This window comes from Struthio camelus, chromosome 2 (assembly GCF_040807025.1).
Source record: "Struthio camelus isolate bStrCam1 chromosome 2, bStrCam1.hap1, whole genome shotgun sequence".
Taxonomy (NCBI): domain Eukaryota; kingdom Metazoa; phylum Chordata; class Aves; order Struthioniformes; family Struthionidae; genus Struthio; species Struthio camelus.
Window position 1 is genome coordinate 138,841,883 of NC_090943.1, and position 14,524 is coordinate 138,856,406.

General features: G+C 36.2%; 1 long non-coding RNA gene across 1 annotated transcript in view; it reads left to right on the forward strand.

Moving 5' to 3' along the window:
• LOC104142978 (uncharacterized) overlaps positions 1-13,297 on the forward strand; it is a 37,884-nt gene extending 24,587 nt beyond the window's left edge. Inside the window, exon 4 of the long non-coding RNA XR_693806.2 lies at positions 12,710-13,297. This is a non-coding gene — a long non-coding RNA (uncharacterized lncRNA). The remainder of the gene's footprint in view (positions 1-12,709) is intronic.
• Positions 13,298-14,524: the final 1,227 nt, after the last annotated feature.

Consider the following 14,524-nt stretch of genomic DNA (forward strand, 5'->3'; position numbering starts at 1 on the left):
AAGTAGCTACTTGGAGACGCTACACTTAATTTTCTGGTGCTCATCAAATCTAGGCACAGAGGTCCTGCCATGGCTCCTGAGAATCACTGCTGAGGCTATGTCTACAGCCGGTCGCTCCTGGCTGCGGTTTGGGTCCGAAAGTGTGAGCAGGTGCCCTGGCCTCCTGAGCCAGGAGGGAGCTGTGGGCTAAGTTACTCGGATGTCTTATCCTGGGGACTGCCTGGCTTTCCTTGGTACCTAGCTGTTAAATGAGCTACTTACTTAAACTACCCAGCTTAAAAAAAAGATAAGGCTCCAAATATGATTGACAGTGTTTCAGACTGATCCTTATGTGTGTGTGTCTGGCTGTAAGTACCAGGCACATCTTCAAAAGAGACAGACCTCCGTGCTCCCTGCTTTGTTGGTCATTAATGACGAAATTGTGACAAATAGTCTGATATATCTACTTGAATGCGTATCTAAAAAACAAGCTGGGATTGGGGTGTGGAGTTATGTCTCGAGATCATGATAGGTAATTAGCCTTAGTATAGCTCTACTAACCTAAATACTCAATGTATATTTTTTAGCTTTCTGATTTTTATAAAGATGAAATATAATAAAATCTATGAAAGAAATTCCAAGATGATACTTTTTTTCCTTCAGGTATATATTTCATCGAATATATTCCAACCCATCGGTTATTCATCTTTGCAAAACCCTGGAGTTAAATGTGATTTTAAAAAATATGTGTCACATATTTTTAAAAAATATGATAACCCTTTGAAAGGTTAAAGAAATATTTAATGTAATTATGCAGATTAGGTTTGAGAGAACTTAGCTTAACAGCTGTTTTTCTTAGTGTGTCACCACTACTAAAACTTACTTACAAAGATATTTTGTTTTGATAATTCTGTGCTTCTTGGAGTCTAAAAATGCACTTTTTTTGGTGCAAGAACCATGGCGAATCCTTGAAAAATCTGTAAAAACAGTTTTCAAATTTCTTAGAGCAGTGGATATCTGTAAGCTCACAGGACACTGTGTACATGGACAAAAACGCAGAGACCTTGAAGAACTACTTCTCATAGGTAGAAAGAGTAGGATAGGGTTACAAATGCTAATGTATAGGAAGAGGAATTCCATAAAATTCCTAAAGCAAAAACAAATGCATTTTCTTGGCCAAAGTCTTTTAGCTGTAGCATATAAAGGTAGCTGGTAAGTTTGATTACCGTGGAAAGTAATTCAGATACGAGGGAGAGAAACTTGGAAACATTAGAATGGTTCCTCTTTAAATCTTAGTATGAATTCTTAATGTTCCACATTAGAAGCAATCTTAAAAATACTTTGAAAACTCTAGAAAGGGATTAATATTCCAGTTTATCTGAATAGATGCAACTTTCTGCTTTTTTTTTGAAAGCAAATTCTATAGCTGCTGAGAGTCCCTAGTCTCCAGCAGCATTTACTTTTCATTAGTTTTGTCATTACTGCTAAGGATCACAACTGCTTTTGCAGTGCTTACATCTTAATCTGCCTCTTAAATCCTGGTCTAACCTTGCTAAGAAGTCTGAAGCTCAAGCTGGGAACTTAGCATTCATTTGATACTCAGTGTATAATGAGGGAAAGTATTCAGGTTAATGTCGTTATGCTTTGTATCGTATCATTTGGGATTCTCTTATCCGCAAGTGTATTGCTGCAATTAGGCCAAAAAATCACAAATTGATTTTGGCCATTTCATTTCCTAGTAGAATAAAACGTAGTTCTGAATTTGTGTGTGGGTGATTTTTTTTTTTTTTTTTTTTTAAGTTAAAGCAATTAACAGTAATATCCTGGGCCTGATATTGTGGGGTAGGCTTTTCCTATCTGCAACAGGCAAATTTTTAGATGGAGCTTGTGGCTAGAAGAAACCCCTCTGCCCTTCCTGATAGTAGTTTCTGATTACTTATGAGCTGCTCTTATTCTGCCTTTCTGAGAGCTGTAGTATGCAGTAATGCACTTGACATTTAAAAACCACATACCTTGGGGGAACCTGTGCAGTTCAGGTAACAGTGTCAAGAATCCCTCCCTGGAGAGAGCAAAGAGATGCTGAACAGGATGCAGAAAGACTGGAGCTTTGTGGTGCTCCCTTGATGAGATCCTGTGCAGCACATGTATGCCACAAGATGCATGTGATGAGCAGTGACCCAGAACAGTGCTTACTCCCTCTTGCCTTGGGGATGGAGGAGGAGAAACACTCCGACAGGCTTGTTAGGTCAGTTTTATTTGCTGCTGAGATTCAGCTACCCACCTGCAGAAAGCATGAGCATGAGCAAAGCATTTGATTAAGCACAGTTCAATAAACTTTGAACACAGATAAAGTCTCTTGAAATCAAGATTCACTAAATGAACTAGAGACAAGACATATTTACATAAAATGTAATCCATTGTAGAGAAAAAGATCCTGTGTTTTCCATGAGCTTCATCATGATATGATGAAGATATTAATATCTTCAAGAAGGTATTAATATGAGGCAACAATAGTGCTGCTAAGATCCCAAGATACAGCTGTCAAGTAACATCTGCCAAAGAGGGACTTGCTTCATTACATTCCAACCTCTCCATTGCTCATTAGGTCTCACCAGATGGGGATTCAGTGTTTTGAAGCCAGTCATCCTCTGTGAAGTAGTTTGTTCACGATGGACAATTATCTGCCCATACAGTTGGGACTCTTATGCTGTTCATTTCAACTGAGTGCCAGTACAGGGCACAACTTTGATGCCTGATGGTGAGGATAGTTGAAGTACGAAAGATCAGTATGGCTGATTGCATGAATAAGACTGAATAATTTAATGTTATTTTTTTATGTAATAAAATCTCTTGTTATAATCCTTGATGAAGTTTTACAATTTTTTTTTTAATTTTACTTTCTATGTACTTATTATTTTTTCAATGTTTTAATTATAAAATACTGTTCCAACACATCCAGTGGAAAATAAACAGCTGTGCATAATAATTATTGTGTTCTCATGGGCTGATAAATATTTACTGTTTTGTTAGAAAACTAATTGTTAATTTAGTCAGGTGAGTGACAGTAGTAACTCACTTAAATATCTGCATTATTGCCTGCAAAAGCAGTTGCTGAGCAGTTGAGCACGACTCATTTTAAACCCTGCGTGTAGCCTAAGGAGACAAATACGTGGCAATTCCATTGAAACACATTTCTGAGCTCCATTAATTAGTTAATTAATTTCTTAATTTATTTATTTTTTCTCTTGTTAGTCACAATCTTGTAAACAAAATAAAACAAAGGATTATTTTCTGGGTCAAGTGAAGCATCCATCCGTGGGGCACTATTTTGCTGACTCCGTGTAGCATCAAATTGGAAATACAGGGTGTTAAATCACTAAATTGAAGGCAATAAAAGTGATTAAAACCATTTTATGGTAATTTGAGCCAGAGATCTTTTCTTTCTCCACACCTTTCAATTACATCAAATTACAAACGTGGGAAAGATACACGTGCATGCACACAAGCACTGGTGATATGCATACATGTGTGTGCATGCACATACATGCATGAGAACACATGCAAGCTTGTAACTTGTAGAAATAACTTGTAGAAATTAAAAAAAAAAAGGCAGCTAAAATAAATTTCTTTAAACAGCAGTGATATTTGTATCTCCTGGTTTTTGCTACAAAATACCAAGTGTATATTCCACTGTGTATTCTAAAGAAGTCTATACTTATCATAGTGATAGAAATATTTTTTGTGTGTGCTCAGTCGTAAAAGGATGGATTCTTAAATGGGAATGGAAAACTTCAAGAAGTTTTGACCTAAACTTGTTCATTTGCATTGATAGCTTTACTATTTTAACTTTGTCAGGTTTAGAGGCAAGTCTCAGTATTAACGCAAGGTACGGTGCCAAATAGTGCGAGTTGGGCCTTTTTCTGATTACAGGACTCTGATGCATTTATCTTATCTTGAATTGTCTTTTATTTTTAGAAGATTGGTATACGGCTTGCATGGATTTACATTTACACTAGTTTACATGCCATTGGCAAACTCAATCAGCTGACTTGGGATTGTGAAATTTAAATGCTCACTTACTTCAGAAATCATTTAAAATTTATATGATGCATTGTGTAATTTTGTAAACGAGACCTCGTGTATAGCAGAGAGGTCTTACATACATTTATATAAAACTGGAGCATCAATATTTCTGTGCTTAATTTATTTTTGTTGAAAAATCTTACCTAAGATACCTGCTTGGCAGCACTCAGCTGTCATTCCAAGTCAGATCAAACTTTTCTGAGCGATGTAAACTTCAAACATGGTCTTCCCTAAGAAATGTGAAGCAGGAAAGCTGTTCTTGTTACCCACTTGCCTCTGCGTGCCTGTACTTGAGCCAAAAGTCATTTAGAGCAGCACTCTTAAAATTCTTTTGAATACTTAGTTAAACATTTTAAACCAATTTTTGTTATGAAATAAAGTATATTTTGATTCAAATGCAGGCTGTGAGCTCAGGCAATTTTTACTAGCAATTTGTGATACTTGTTTTTTTTTCTCCCCATGGTCAGAGTGTTGCACGTGTAATTTACTGCTCCAAAACACTGGCCCTACTTATTGCCTGTAAATACCAGCCCATTAGGAACGTGTCTGAGGTGTAGCTTTTTAATGGTTGCATAATGTTCTTGGCCCTGGAGTTAATGGAATAGTAAACAACTTTTTGGTTGCAAAGGCAGTGGAGCGGAAGTGTTCACCCATAAAATCGGTTTATTGTTCGATATATGGCTATTTCATGACAAGCACAATAATTTGCATGTACTTGCATACAAATATGAATTCTTTCTCACCTCAGTCGTATGAATATTTTTGATGGGGTTAGGCAGAATAAGATGAGCAGAATTGGCTCTGCATACTCACTGCATAAAGATCAGTAAAGGTCTGTCACTAGAGCCTCTTAATGAAACTACAAGCAGTGCCAGTAGATAAGTGATTTGAACAAACTTTGGTAAAAGCAGATGTTGTTCCCATATACAGCATATGGAGGAAAAAAAAAAACACACGTACAGCATATGAGTAGGAAATAAATAAATACGCAACACTTTAGGAAAAATCCATGGGCCGTCTATAAACAAGAACTCAACGACATTTACAGTCTTTGTGCCACGTCTTAATCATATAGCTGAAAAGCTAAAAAGAACTGTAACATGAGCACAGTGGAAAGTTAGCTTTGCTGAAGGGCTCACTCCAACTAGGGATCCTCCGAGTTAAAAGGAGGAAAGACTGAATTTAATTGCCCTTTAAATTATTATAACCTAACCAAAAGAACAACCTCAATTTCTTCGAAGCTATAACCTCATCAGAAAAATGTTTACAAACTATCCTTATTTCTTTGTGAAGTACCAGCCTTGGACTAGTCAGAAATGGTTTACCAAGGCCAGAGACCCTGGACATTAGTCACAATGAATTATTAATTCCAATAGGACAGTAGTATACCTAATTTGAGTAGTGGTTATGTAGAGTGGCTCTGTATAATGCAGTAGGATCCTATTGAATACAGAAAATTGGAAAATATATCTGGAAAGGCATAAACAGTAGGTAAATCAATTTAAAAGCATAAACAGTAGGTAAATCAATAATGGGGGATATTTTGGGGATCTAATGCATATATTCATTTATTTATAATGACTGTAGCTTATTGTCCTGGAAACCAATCCAAGTCTCTTTTTCTGTAACGTTTGACTCCAGTGGTTTGAATACTGCTTTGCCTAGTTTGATCATCTCTAATATACGTTCATCTAATGTTTTGTCCTAAAAACTTCTAGCAGTGAATATTCCATAAGTTCTTCAGGCAATCTATTCCAGAAAAAATAGATATTGCTGCAGGTTTATTAGATCCTACCTCAGACTTCTCTTTAAACTAAGTAATCCTAATTTTCCCAGTATTTTCTTATAGGCCCTATTTTCTAGATCAGAATTGACATCACATTTTGTCCCCACCCCAGACTTTATCTTGGATCACAATATTTTTGAATTTTTAACTTTATTAGTTGAAGCTTTAATTGGTGCAGAGTGAAGAATTAATTTCTTCGTCTTATGTAAAACGTTCCAGTTTATATTGCTGTGTCTTTTTTTTTTTTTTTAAACTATAGTATGATCTTTTGACCCATTTTCAGTTTTATCTGTTATAACTCTCTGGATCTGTGGTGAAACTACAGCTTTTTGTTCCTTATCTTGTGCTTGCATAGTTGATTATTTTTAATAAATTTAGAACTCTGCACTCACTGTCACCGAATTTCACGCTCTTCAGACCACTTCTGTACTGTGTTGAAATCACTTTGAATTTGAACTTTTCTTCTGAAATGCATGCTGATTTTATGCAGATTTAATAAGTTTATGCTGAACAATATGTGATCAAGGTAAGAGATCTGCTGCTGGTTTGGGGTACGGTATTGCCTCCACAGCAATGTTGTTAAATGTTATAGTCATACACAGTCCGATTTGAGAGTTGATGGTAGTTGCAGGTCCAAAAAGCTGGAAAACTTCTCACTTAAATAATCAAGCTACTTGATGCACCTCTCTGTTTAGCCTTTGGCAATTTCACTAAAGCTGTTGTTAGAAATTTTTCTAAGTGCTTTCACAACCACTTTATGCTAGTTTCACTTAGTCCTGTGGTTGCCTTACCAAGTTCTGTACCATTTCAGAAGTGTTCCCTCCTTACATCCCATTTTTCTCCTAAAAGCACTTTAGTGATAAGTAGCAATTCACAAAGGAGATGGTTACCACCATCAGAATTGGTGAAATTACATAGCTACTGAATCAGCCTTTAGAATGGCTGTTATTTACAGGTCTCCTGCTTTTGGGCCTCTATAATGTTTTGAAAAAATACTCCTTTCTCTATTAATTGGAATTTAAAGAGTTTGTGATACAAGAATATGTCTAATGATACAATGAAGTAATTCACTGGCTTGAAAGAAGCAGAACCCAAGCAAGACAGGAATCAAATTAATTATCCAGTAAAAGTTGTGATCTATTGGCTGCCAGGTCTTAGCAAGCGTGCACTCTCTCTCTTTCAGTAGTCAGGAAGCACTTGAAAAATATATCTATCTTGGGGAACAAAATAATCCCTATCTGTACAATCAACCTGCTTAGCTGACAGCTTCACGTTCAATGTTGAAAGTAAGTCTTTAGCTGATAAAAGTGAGCTGCAAGAGTTGCTTCTAAAATGGAGGCCCCATCTGTTCTGCCAGTTCATTATCTGGTTTCACATGGGAGAATCACTTTTGTGTGACAATATGATGGCAGAATTGATATTCTTGATCAGACAAGATTATGTTTTTATAAGTATTCTTAGATCAACAAAACTGAAGACTTGCTTTGCAGTTGGGCATGGTTTTTAATAACAAAATAGGGTGTATTCTGATATGAATGTTGCCATTTTTATTTACTGCACATTAGCAGTAAGCCTATGTTTGAAATATGAGTGACAAGTCAGCTGAGATAATCAAAGTTCAATTTAGTGAAATGAATTTTCAAAAGAATCTAGACATTTCTCCTGTTCAGTTGGAAATGCCCTCAAAAGTACTTTGGGGAAGGAGGGGAAAGGAAGGAAAGTGACATAGAATTGCACAGAACTTCATGGGGATAAATTCCATATACTGCAATGAGAAAGGACAAAAAAGTTCTAAAATTGGCATACCCATCAACTAGTATCCCTTAAAGCTATTTTTTTTCCTTAGATTTTTACAGTATCTGGAGAAAAGTAAGATTTTCTTCTATTGGTGACAAAAGCCTTCAGTGCTCTGAAATAGTTAAATGCAAAAAAGCACACTTAGGTAAATTTAACTTATGATATGTTTACTGTATTGATATTAAAATGGCAGCAGAGTAAAAAAACCCAAGAATTTTCCTGGCAATTTAAAAGGTTTAATGCAATAAAGTCCAAACATTTTCCCCCCTCTTTTTTTTTTCTTCCTCTCCTTTCATCTGTCATCTGTTATGAAGTATGTTTGATGCCAGTGAGGTTGACATCCAGACAAGGTTCATGATAGCGATATAAATAGAAGCATTATCAACAGGTTTTGAAACAAGTGCTGTTACTGAAAATTATCTGTTTAATTCTCTGCTGAAAAAAACCCTATGAAGGAGATTTATTCTTCAAAAAAGCAAGCTATAAAGCATTAAAAATGCCAATTAAAATGCATTAATAAAGCAGCTTGCTATAAAAAATTTGTTACAATGCACTGAGTGAAATATTTCCAAACACACTGCTTAAATTTTTATAATGCTAGTTTTTTCTCAAAATTTATGCCAGTTAATGAAGATGTGGGGAATGCAAATGATATTTTTAATGGTCATGATTCTAGTTTAATACATCTGTTGCTTGGTTCTTTAGCTTTGAATCCTTGTGTGGCTACAACAGTTCAGAGAAAGTCATTGTCTGATGAATTGAACTGAACTAAAAGTTACTATCAACCCAGTTATGAATTTTCATTTTAATAACGCGAATTTAATCTTTTGTTGTGCTCAGTTTGAACAACTCTCTAATGAAAAATATTTTCCTAATTCCACATGCATAATTCCTGTTGATGTCAAGGGCAGCATGGCATTTAGAGCATGTGTTTTAATCTCTAGTGGTTCCTTCATTTTTCTTTGTAACATTGGACATTGACTGATACTAATGTATTTTAGAAGACCATACAGTGCTTTCTGATCTGTCCTTGATCATAAAGCAAACTCTGGAATAGTCTCGTCTACCCTCTAGTAGAAACATTAATCAATGCATGGTGTCTGAACTGATTCATCAGGGCTGGCAGCTTTCCAAAGCATCAATTTTTCTATAGTTTCAACTTGGATAACTTTTTATTTACCATGTTTAACACTTTAATGCTTATTGAGATGTTTTAGGACAAAACTATATCCGAACATGAAAATGAAGGTGGTAATAGAAGATGAAAATAAGATGGTAATAAAGTGTATAGGAATTATTGAAAGACCAGCTGTAGATCATTATAAGGAAATAAGGAAATAAATAATTACTGCATAGTATCTCAAATTTGTTTTAACTTAGCCTTGCTTCCTATATAGTTCCTTGTTAACTGCATTTTGCATGAAATTTCTTTCCTCCTTCTGTTTTCACTTTACTGAAGAAGAAATTAAATGATGTACAAGCTTGTATTTATTTCCAAAAAACTTACTGAACCTGACAAACACTATTAATTTTCTAAGTATCTCTAAATTAGGGAACTCTAATTGCAGAGCTGTTCGATAGTATTATTGGAGCTAAATAAGAAAGGGAACTTTTCCCTTCTGGAAAGCAGGGCCAGGGGAGGTCCACTCTTTGCTATCAGTCTGAGAGACGTGTTGTTTGTTGGATCCTTTTCCTCAGGCTAGCATGAGCATGTTCTAGCACGGTGTGTTCATATATTCTAACTACCTGAGCACGATATACTGAGAATAATTTGTCTAAGGAAATGTACAAGAATCCCTTCTTACATGCTTGAAACTATTTTTTAACTTTTTTTTTAACACATACTTGTATTACTTGCTGTCTTTGAGGCAATCACTGTGTTAAAATCTTGTGCATATTTCACATTAACAGTCAGAAAGGATGGGCCTTAGGATAACCATTGCCTTTTAAAATGAAGGTCCTGTTGAAGCTGGTTAACTACCTAAAGTTGCCTTGGCACAGTATGGTTTCATGTAATTTTATAAATGCAACATATAACTTTCTTGTATGCTGTAAACTGTGTCTTGCCAAGCTACAAAAATGAAGTGTTGGGATTTAAGAGAACAGTTTTGTGAAAGCAATGGAAGGGCAATCAAAGGAAAAAAGGGAGGGGGCAATATATATTTTGTAATTCTAACACTTCCAGAATTGCTTTTCAGTATATCAAAATCCATTGAAATCATTTAGCTGCTCACTAGTGATATCATGAGTCTCTTGTTTAGATTCCTAGGAAGTCTATTAACTACTATTCTTCTAGGAGAAATGAAATCTACTGCCAAGGGGCTAATTAACATTGAATTTGTACTTATTTACTTATAGAAGAGCCAGCTTAAGAAAAAGGACAACCATTCTGGTTTCTGGCTAGTGAATATAGTTGTTTAACAGTATATTGTTACAGTGTACTGACTGGATTTAACCCTTGTAATTGTCAAAAAAATGCTGGTTCAAATTTATTATTTATGATAACTGTCTCCATTAATCATTTGTAATAGTATATTGCTTTACTGGCAACAAGTAATCAGAGCATCCAAGATCCGTTACAGTATAAAATGTGTTTTCAGTTGCTGCAGATGTAATAACTTTAGAAGGTGCAACCAAAGAAATTCTGGAGACACTGGGGAAGTGATTTGCATGCTGTGAGCACACCTGAGGGTGCCTCCCTGGGCCTCCAAATCCTGCCCCAGAGGGTGCAAGTCTCCAGAAAGTCTTTGGTTTGGTCTGCTAGCCCTGTGGGAACATCTAGGACGTTCTACAGTGCTTCAAAAGGCACTAGCCACCTACGGTTAGGCATCTGAACCCCACTTTGGCTATGTGGGGAAGAGCATACTTGCAGTGGATGAATATAATAAAGTATCAGAAATAGTCCTAAATACTAGGAAATGCGCAGTTAGGAATTTACATCTGAAGATATTTACATTTCAACTTCCCAGTGAAAACTCAAACGAACAAACTTGATAATGCACAAAACAGACAAACCAAAACAAATGAAAAACCCCCCACAACTTTTCCAGTGAAAAACTGTGTTGAGAGAGGGAAGAAAAAGGTCCAGTTTTGTGATAAGAGCATTAAATATATTTTAATGTTTTTTTGCTATAACTATATACATATTTCTTTTTCAGCTGTTTATACTATATTTGGCTTTCATATACATATTAACTACAGGTGCTGCAGTTACTTTGATGGAAACGAAATTGTGGCTATCAGGTCTGCATCACTCAATAGTAGTAGCAGCAGTGGCAGCGCTCAGTGGCGTGGTCGTGGTTGTGCAACCCAGGCCAGAGATAGGAGGATTGTGTGATGAAAAATATTCTTGCATGGGTAGGAGTGTGTTTCCATCTGTTAGCACCTGTCTGAATGATATCCGTTCTGGTGTGCACTGGATGTTTTGTTTTTTACCTTGAGTCTCTGAGAGCAGTTGGTACGTTACATGAAGTAGAACACATTTTGGGATGTATGCGTTCAACCATGAGGCTGATCTGTCTTGCATACCCTTCAGGCATTTTCTTAAAACTGTGTGTTGCTGCTTCGATATTTACATCCTCAGTTCTTCTGTCTCAAAACTATTTATTTGCTTGTTGCTCATGATGAATGCTTCCAACACTATGCTAAAACGATATATAACAGTAACTGAGCAAACTTATGCTCAAGAGCTGAACTGAAAAATCAATGCTATCATTAATTACACAAGTATGTACCTTTAAATTACCACACTCTTTGCTGCTAATTGCATTCTTAATTAGGAATGCAGCCTGTGTTCACTTTTTCCATCAAAAAGTATAATTTTTACTATAAATTTCTATGAAAATGGCAATTTTTACAACATTTTTAGGAAGTTGTTTCTGCAGTTATTTTTAAAATTAAAAATAATTGCTGAAACTTTGGATATTTTTATGTTCCAGGATATAACTATTTTCAATAAACACTGTGCTTTCAGTAGATAATGTTCAGTAATTTAAAATAAAGATTAACTGAAAGAGTGTTAAATGAAAGTGGACTAATTTCAAATGGAAGTGGTTAAAATATCTATATCATTTGCCTCTGATGTGTTTGTACTCAAAACACACATTTCCTTTCAGCTTTCCAAGAACTGGCTTGCGTGGTCTCAGTATTAAGGAATTATCAAAATTCCTTGTTTTGGAATGCTGGGTGGTCTTTAAAAAAGATGACAGAGTACTTCTTCTGATGAAAAACAACTTTGGCTCTGTAAGGGACTACTGCCACAATAGCACTTGCAGGAGAAAACATACAGCACTTGACCTATCACCCATCATGCAAAACTTGTGTTAGTTTCTGTAGAAATACATGGGAGGTCACAGAAGGTCCTCTTCCCCCAGCCCATTCCTTCCTTTATAACTCTTTAAACTTCCATATTATAGTTAATTTTCTTGACTGACCCTTTTAATAAGAAGTGTGTGGTGTATGTTGCACCTTTTCCTCACTGTTGAAGTTATTTTCAGTCTCCTTTAAGTTTTAGAAGGAAAGAACATTTTTTGTGGTTAAAGAGGTAAAATGCAACAGAGAAATGTAAGCTGCCTAAAAGCCTTCTAAGAGATTTAAACCAATGAACTTGATTTTTTCTTTTTCTTTTTTTTTTTTTTGCTTACAAGAAGAGCTTTTTCCACTCTTCTGTCAATATAATGGAGTTTCAACTTTATGCTCACAAAATGCTAATTTTTCCACTCCTATGATTTACATGAGGTCTAACAGTAAACAATATTGATTTGCAAGACTTGGAGTCTTTAAGTACTGCAGAGTTAAGAAGTCACTCAAAGTTTGAAGATCTAGAGCCGTTTTTAAATATTGTTCTCCATGTTGAATAACACTCTCCATAAATATACTTCAGACAGTAGACAGATCTACTCTTCTTTCTGATAGGAATTGTACTGCACAGACCTGCTCATCTTTGAAACTAGAAGAGACATTGTAAATCATAGATGCTTAAATATAATTGAATTAAAAGTGGTTATTTGTTGCATGTGGACTTTATATATAATTGAAGTATATGTATGAAATTTCCTTGTGTAGCAACACCGGAGAAGTAGCCATCTTCACACATGAGTGCTGAGGGAGCTGCTGGACATCATTGCATTGCACTCTCCATCCTCTTTGAAATGTCCTGGAGAACAGGAGAGGTGCCTGAGGACTGGAAGAAAGCCCATGTCACGCCAGTCTTCCAAAAGGGCAAGAAGGAGGAGCCAGGAACTACAGGCCCGTCAGCCTCACCTCCATCCCTGGAAAGGTGATGGAACAGCTCATCCTGAAGGTCATCACTAAGCATCTGGAGGACAAGGTGGTGATCAGGAGTAGTCAGCAAGGACTCATCAAAGGGAAATCATGCTTGACCAATCTGATAGCCTTCTGTGATGGAATGACTGGCTGGGTAGATGAGGGGAGAGCAGTGGATGTTGCCTTCCTGGACTTCAGCAAGGCTTTTGACACTGTCTCCCATCACATCCTCCTAGGTAAGCTCAGGAAGTGTGGGTTAGATGAGCGGACAATGAGGTGGATTGAGAACTAGCTGAATGGCAGACCTCAGAGGGTTGTAGGCTAGCGGTGTCCCCCAGGGATCAGTCCTGGGTCCAGTCTTGTTCAATATATTCATCAATGACCTGGAGGAAGGCACAGAGTGCACCCTCAGCAAGTTTGCTGATGATACTAAACTGGGGGGAGTGGCTGACACACCTGAGGGCTGTGCTGCCATTCCGAGGGACCTGGACAGGCTGGAGAGGTGGGCAGAGAGGAACCTCCTGAAGTTCAACAAAGGACAGTGCAGGGTCCTGCCCCTGGGGAACAATAACCCCATTCCCCAGGACAGGCTGGGGGCTGACCTTCTGGAAAGTAGCTCTGCCGAGAAGGACCTGGGAGTGCTGGCGGACAACAAGTTGACTATGAGCCAGCAGTGTGCCCTTGCAATAAAGAATGTATTTCAAACATGTAAACCAGTAGCATCATTCTTTTCTTTTTTAATGTTTGTATGTCTAGCATGCAACTCTTGACAGAATCTTTCCTATGTAGGTACGTTTATGAACTTACTAATAAGCATTTATATTAAATAAGCATTTGTATTATCTTATAGTTTTAGATACAGTGATTGTGTTATCATTTCCTAAAAAAGCTAGAACTTACTTTCAGCTATAGTGCATGTTACTGTTGTAGGTATTATCAACAAATGATAAATGATTTATTTATGGATAGTATGAAGTAGAATTGTTATTCTAAATTACTCTAGAAGCTTATTTGCTATACTATGTGCTAGGGAACATTATACAACATTTTTTAAAAAATTTAAACCACAATTGGTTAATAAGGAATTAGATATTGTTTTAATGATGACCATTTTGAATGTGGTACTAATATTTTATTATGCTCTGGCTCTTTCAGGCCAAAAACAAATCTGTGAAGGAAAGAGAAATTTTTTGAAATACCTATTTTATCTTATTCTGTTTTCCTGGGAGGTGATGACAGCCATCACAGTAATATTATGCTCCAGATAAAGAAAGAAGACAATATAGTGGTCAAGCAACTTTTATTTCTTAAAATGCATATATAAAATAAAATGTTGCCTATTAAATAATATTTACAATGTTCCAGTAAAGTTTTAGTGACAAGAAAACCTTTTAAAATTAAGATTTTTCTATGATGATGTTTCTTTCGTGGTTAAAAGGAGGTTAAAGGTTAGGTTTTGTGACAATATTTTCAATTTTTTTTATCTTCCTTCTAATTTCCTGGAAATTGAATAAAATTGTGCAATATGCACAGTCCATACATACACGATACCTTCGTGGCCTGACTCCAGTAATTGTGAAACCTGTATTGGCTATCAAGTTGTTAAAATATTCA